Source organism: Puccinia triticina, chromosome 8A, assembly GCF_026914185.1.
Source record: "Puccinia triticina chromosome 8A, complete sequence".
In the NCBI taxonomy this organism is placed as follows: Eukaryota; Fungi; Basidiomycota; class Pucciniomycetes; order Pucciniales; family Pucciniaceae; genus Puccinia; species Puccinia triticina.
The window spans coordinates 3,191,935-3,197,934 of NC_070565.1; positions in this window are offsets into that span (position 1 = coordinate 3,191,935).

The following is a 6,000-nucleotide window of genomic DNA, read 5'->3' on the forward strand; positions in this document are numbered from 1 at the left end:
TGGTGGGGAGAAGCTGTTCTCACAGCCGCCGCAATCACAAACTCTCTACCGTCTCTATCTAAGTCCCGGACCGCGCCCATCACTCTGCTACTGAAGATTTGACCCAGCATCAACTTCTACAAACCCTTTGGTTGTCGCGCCTGGGTCTTGAAAGACAAGGTCAAAAGAGACCAAAAGTTTGATCCCATAGCGTGGGAAGGAACTCTGATAGGTTATGCCAACAACTTCTCAGCGTACAGAATCCTACGGCATGAAGACAAGTCGATCATGGTGACCCAACAGGCCAGATTCAAAGAGAACGTTTTTCCAGTATGTCCAGCGGTGAACAAAAGCCTTGGCAGTCTTGAACCTTCCGAGTCAACCCTTCCAATCTTCAACTCAGAACCCATCCTTCCTTTTGATGAAACCGAAGACATTCACCACGAAGATTCCCAAGCAATCAATGATGAGGACAACGACTTTGTGCAATTGCCCGTAGAATCACATCCGGTGATCCCTGAGACCGGCAAGCAATGGGTCTACGTCAAGGACTTCACCCCAGCAGAAGACATAACAAGCAGTGTGTCAAGCAGCAACATCGTGGAAGGAAGACGGCAGCAAAAACCAGTCTGCTACACAACCATATTGACTGATCCAAAATCTCATCATCATGCGATGAAGTGTCAAGACCGTCAGCACTGGATCAAAGCTGAACTCAAAGAAATCAATAACATGTGCAAACATCAAGTCTGGATTGAGAGACTCAGAAAACCGGCTGACAACCCGATTGCCTCAACCTGGGTGTACCGAAAGAAACTCGGGCCTGACAATCAGATCATTGAATACAAAGCAAGAATCTGCGCCCAAGGCTTCCGACAAACCTTTGGCGTCAACTTCAAGCTCAAATACGCCCCAACGGGGAAACCAGCCTCTCTTTGTCTTCTACTGTTGTTTGCTGTGAACTGCAATCTTCAGATCCACCAACTCAATGTAAGAAGCGCCTTTCTCACGTGCCCTCTGGAAGACACGGTCACCCTCATTCCCCCGCAAGGCTACAGTTGTCCCTCTGGCACCGTCGTTGAACTGAAGAAAGCAATTTACGGCCTTAAACAGGCCTCCCTGGTATGGTACAAGCAACTCAGCAACTACCTTGTGAAAATCGGTTTCTCAATTTCGGTATCAGACCCATGTGTCTTCTACCGTCTATCAGGAGCAGCAACCTGGCTGTACTGTCACGTGGACAATATTGTGATCATCAGCAGCAATCCGGTTGTATTTAAAGAGGAAATGGAGCATGAGTTTGACATAAAATACCTCGGAGAAGCCTCTTTTCTCTTAGGGATGAACATTGACAGATCCAATAATCACCTCCACATTCATCAGACACAATACATTGAGAGGAAGCTAATTGAATTTGGTTTTGACACCTCAAAACCGGCCTCTTGTCCAATGAACCCAAGAACTCATCTCAAAGCAGCAACACCGGCTGAAGTTGAAGAATTCACAAAATTGAATGTCAACTACCGAGCATTGATTGGTTCACTCAACTACCTCAGCGTTTTAACCCGCCCAGACATCTCCTATGCCGTCAGTGTTCTGTCTCAACATCTCAAGAAGCCCGGCATTCAGCATTTTCATGCCGCGCAACAGGTGTTTTGCTACCTAATTGGCACGAAACACGTGTGCCTTGTGTTCGCAAAGTCACCCAGCCTAGAAATAAGAGCACATGTAGACTCCGACTGGGGCAACTGCCCCGACACAAGAAGATCTGCGACTGGCTATGCAGTACTCACAAGGTCACAACTTATTTCCTGGAAGGCATGTTGCCAATCGACCGTCTCGCTGTCCTCAACGGAGGCTGAATATAAAGCTCTTTCAGATCTCGGACGCGAACTAGCTTGGCTTGCAAGTCTTATCAAAGAAATCAACCTAAACTATAATCCAAACCAGATCTACATAGGTGTTGACAATCAAGGAGCGATTGATCTAGCAAAAAGTGAGGTCTCTTAAAACGGTTTCCGCACAAAACACATGGACATCCGCCTGCATTTTGTCCAAGAACTAGTTGTCTCCAAATTGATTGAGCTTCACTAAATTCAAACAATCAACAACTTCGCCGACTTCCTAACCAAACCAACTGGAAGATGCACGATAAGAAGAGCCCTGAAAGCCATAGGCGTTTCCGCAGCTCCTTCATCTGCCTTGAGCACACCTGCTCAAGGCAACCCAGCCTGTCGGAATACTGATTCCGCTGCGCAAAGCGCCAAGAGGCGCAGGGGAAATACAGACTACGGTTCAAAGCAACGTAAGTTCCCCCTTAGACAAACAAGCTCAAACCAAGTGAGAGAAACGGTCGCTAACCCCGAACCTGTCTCATCCTATCTACAACAGGTGAAGCAAGCAACAAGACTCCGAGGGCGCAAGCCAAACCAGGAGGAGACAGCGACACCACATAAGCAGATGAAATTCCAGGGTCTTCATCCCCGTAAGCATAAAAGGCAGCCTTGCTCAGCAAGTGAAAAGGAGCACCAGACTAACATACAAACTCCCTCATCTAGATCGCTATCACAAAGAATAATCAGCTGCCCCAAAAGCCTAACTGCTTGCATCAGTCCTTCGACCAACAAGTAAGTCATCCAAGCCATGTCAACAATAAAGATCATACAAACTGACATGAGCACTATGTAGTTCCAACCTAAACAGGAACAACTTGTCAAGACAATAAGTCATTGGTATAATTACCACGAGCGAGCACAGATCAAGAGGTATTTAGCTTATCCCTCATAGTCGCCCATGAGATCAAGTACAATCATGCTGACATGATGTACTCCATGCTTTAGCCCCATCCATTGCTCTTGTGAACAAAGCCAATCCCTTCCCTTCCGCATTTCTCCGTAGACCTTGTGTCCTATTTTATTTCTATCTCAAAGCTCAGAAGCACGGAAAACTCGCCTGCTCTTAGGTGATTAAACATCTCAAGCATCTCACAATAACATGATCATGAATAAACAATACACTGTATATAGTTTCTTGAAATATTTTCTGACATCGAAATAAATCTTAGTTGCCCAAATTCTTACAATTTTGATCAGGATCATGTTCAAAATCGAGGTTGTCCATTGCCTGAAGATGAGTGGTTAAAGAAAGATCAACTGCTTCCAATTTGGAAGGGTTGGGGTGGCGTATTGCGTGAAGACAGGTCTTGTTCCAATCCTATCAGGTCTAGATTTGCCAATAAAGGCAAAAAGTGTGAATCGGTCTTGGAAGTCAATGAACAACCGTCAACCAAGAAGCGTGCCTCAACCACTGATCCAGGTCCGGCGCCGTACATTTCGATGGGACGACAACAGGGTGCTTCAAGTTATGGGGGTGTTATGCATGTGGACTCTATTTTGGATGGAACTCTTACTGTGGCGGAATTATTGTTTAACAGAGAGTTAAGTAAAGAGGAGCATGATGAGTGTAAGTCTTTTCATGTTATGAAAAGCTTAAATATCTCCAATCGACCAGTTTTTGATGGTCAGATGATTATTGGGTCGAACCGTTTGATTGATGTTTCAATCTTAGTGGATTCTGGGGCTTTGAATTCGTTTATTGATGAACGCTTTGTTTCATTGCAGAATCTAAAAAATCATTTCTTAACGCAACCTGTGGCAGTACAATCTTTCAATGGTTCTGTGGCGATTACGGGCGACGTGATTTCTTATGTTGAAGTTTCTCCACTTATTCCTATTGTGGACGGCAAATTTTTAGAATCAAATGTGCGGCTAAATGTTACAAGGCTTTCTTCTTCTGAACTCATCTTAGGTAGTAGCTGGTTGAGGGACACCAATACTTTTATTGGTGGTAAGGACAATGATATAGTTATAAATGGTTGTATTTCTTTCAATTGTGCGATTGACGACTCACATGGTGCAAATTTATTGAAGGAATTTTCAGACGTGTTTGTCTCCAACAGTTTGGCAGTGTTACCCCCTCATTGGGCTGGGTTTGATTGTGAAGTAAATCTTAAAGATGGGGGGGTTCCCCCTTTTGGTAAGATGTTTAACTTAACTAAGGGTGAACGTGATGCGTTGAAGTTGTATATTGACAAAAATTTGGCTAAGGGCTTTATTATGATATCCCATTCCCCGGCAGCAGCACCTATTTTTTATGTAAAGGTTGAAGGAAAGGTGGATAGACCTTGCGTGGATTACAGGATTGCAAATGGTATGACGATTTGCAATTCTTATCCTTTACCTGTGATTTCCCACTTGCTAAATAATCTTCACGGTTGCAAGTTTTTGTCAAAGATAGATTTGAAAGCAGCTTTTAATCTTTTACGTGTAGCTCCGGGACACAAATGGAAAACGGCCTTTTGTACTCCTTGGGGTCTATATGAGTATCAAGTAATGCCGTTTGGATTGGCAAACGCTCCGGCCACGTTTCAGAGATTCATTCAACACGTGTTAAGAGAATATTTAGATATTTGTTGTTTTGTTTATATTGATGATATATTGATTTTCTCACAAACAGAGGCGGATTATTTACGGGATTTAAAGAATATTTTACCTAAGTTAAGGGAGTATTCATTTAAAACTTCGTTGAGTAAATGTGAGTTTTTTTGCCCTCAGGTTACATTTTTGAGGTTTGATATTACACAATATGGGTTAAAAATGAATGGTAGAAAGTTGGCGACTATTGATCAATGGCCGTATCCTTCTAATTTGAAAGAATTGCGGAGGTTTTTGGGGTTTACAAATTTTTATAGGAAGTTTATTCCACGCTTTTTGGATGTCGCGGGACCTTTGACTTCATTGACTAAGGGCGACTTTGGGGACCGAGTGGGGTGGAAGACTGAATTATCGAAGAAGGCTTTCGAAGAGTTGAAAGCGTTGTTTGTAAAGGAACCTTTGTTAGTACATTTTGATTTCGATAAACCAAGGTATGTTCATGTCGATAGTTCTGGGTTTGTGATTGCTGCGGTTTTAAGCCAGCCAAATGAGCAGGGAGAGTTGATCCCTGTTAGCTACTTCTCTGGGAAGCTGAGCGATCGCGAGCGTTTGTGGATGATATTTGATTTGGAATCATTGGCAATAGTCAAGGCGTGCGAGGAATGGCGAGCATGGTTAATGGGAACTGAAGAACCTGTTAAGTTATTCTCTGACCATTCAAACCTTCAATACTTTAAAACGGCAAAACATTTGTCTCCGAAGCAAGCGCGCTGGGCACAAACTTTAGAAATGTTTAATTTGTTAATTTATCATGTGCCTGGAAAAAAGAATTCGGCTGATGCCCCGAGTAGGAGACAGGATTATGTTGGCAAGCGTGTGGATATTTCAGAATCAAGTTCTATAGTCAAAAAGATGGTTCCGATGGATGCGTTAGAAGAGGTGGAGATCTCTAATCAGGTTGGATTTCATTGTGAGCCTGAGTCTCTATAGTGACTGCAGGACACAAGAAATGGGGGGGCAATAGTTGGATTTCTTGGGATAAAGAAAATACAACTATAAGAGAAAAAGAGAAAGAGAGAGAGAAACTGAGCAGGATCAGGATAAAGAGAAGTACTAGGTTATTCTAGTGGGAATGCACGTCCACTGGCAATGCTACTCTTCAGAAGAGTGCTGCTAATCTGTGCTAAGAAGTGCTACAGCTTCCTCTCAGGAGGGTATCTGGATTAGATAAGTTTAATCCAGCCACAATTTTTTAGCTTCCTTCTGGATAGTCAAGGCTCTTAAAGGGAAACCTGAGGGACAGCCCTGAACCTAGATTTTGAGGCAAAGGCCAAATGATAATAAGGGATAGCCCTGTGATCAAGATAGAGGCAAAGGCCAGTAGATTTGGAGGGACAGCCCTGTGATCAATAAGAAGACAAAACCAGAAGAAAGAGCAGATCAAGCAAGACACAGAGTTGTACCTCTGAGATAAACAAGGTTCAGTGAAAGAGGTTACTTTCTGTCAATATCCTAGGCGCCTGTGACGGTAGGTATACTGGGAGTATTGTAAGCTCTTTGGTGGTGATCCTGGGGTTATCTGGGTGGT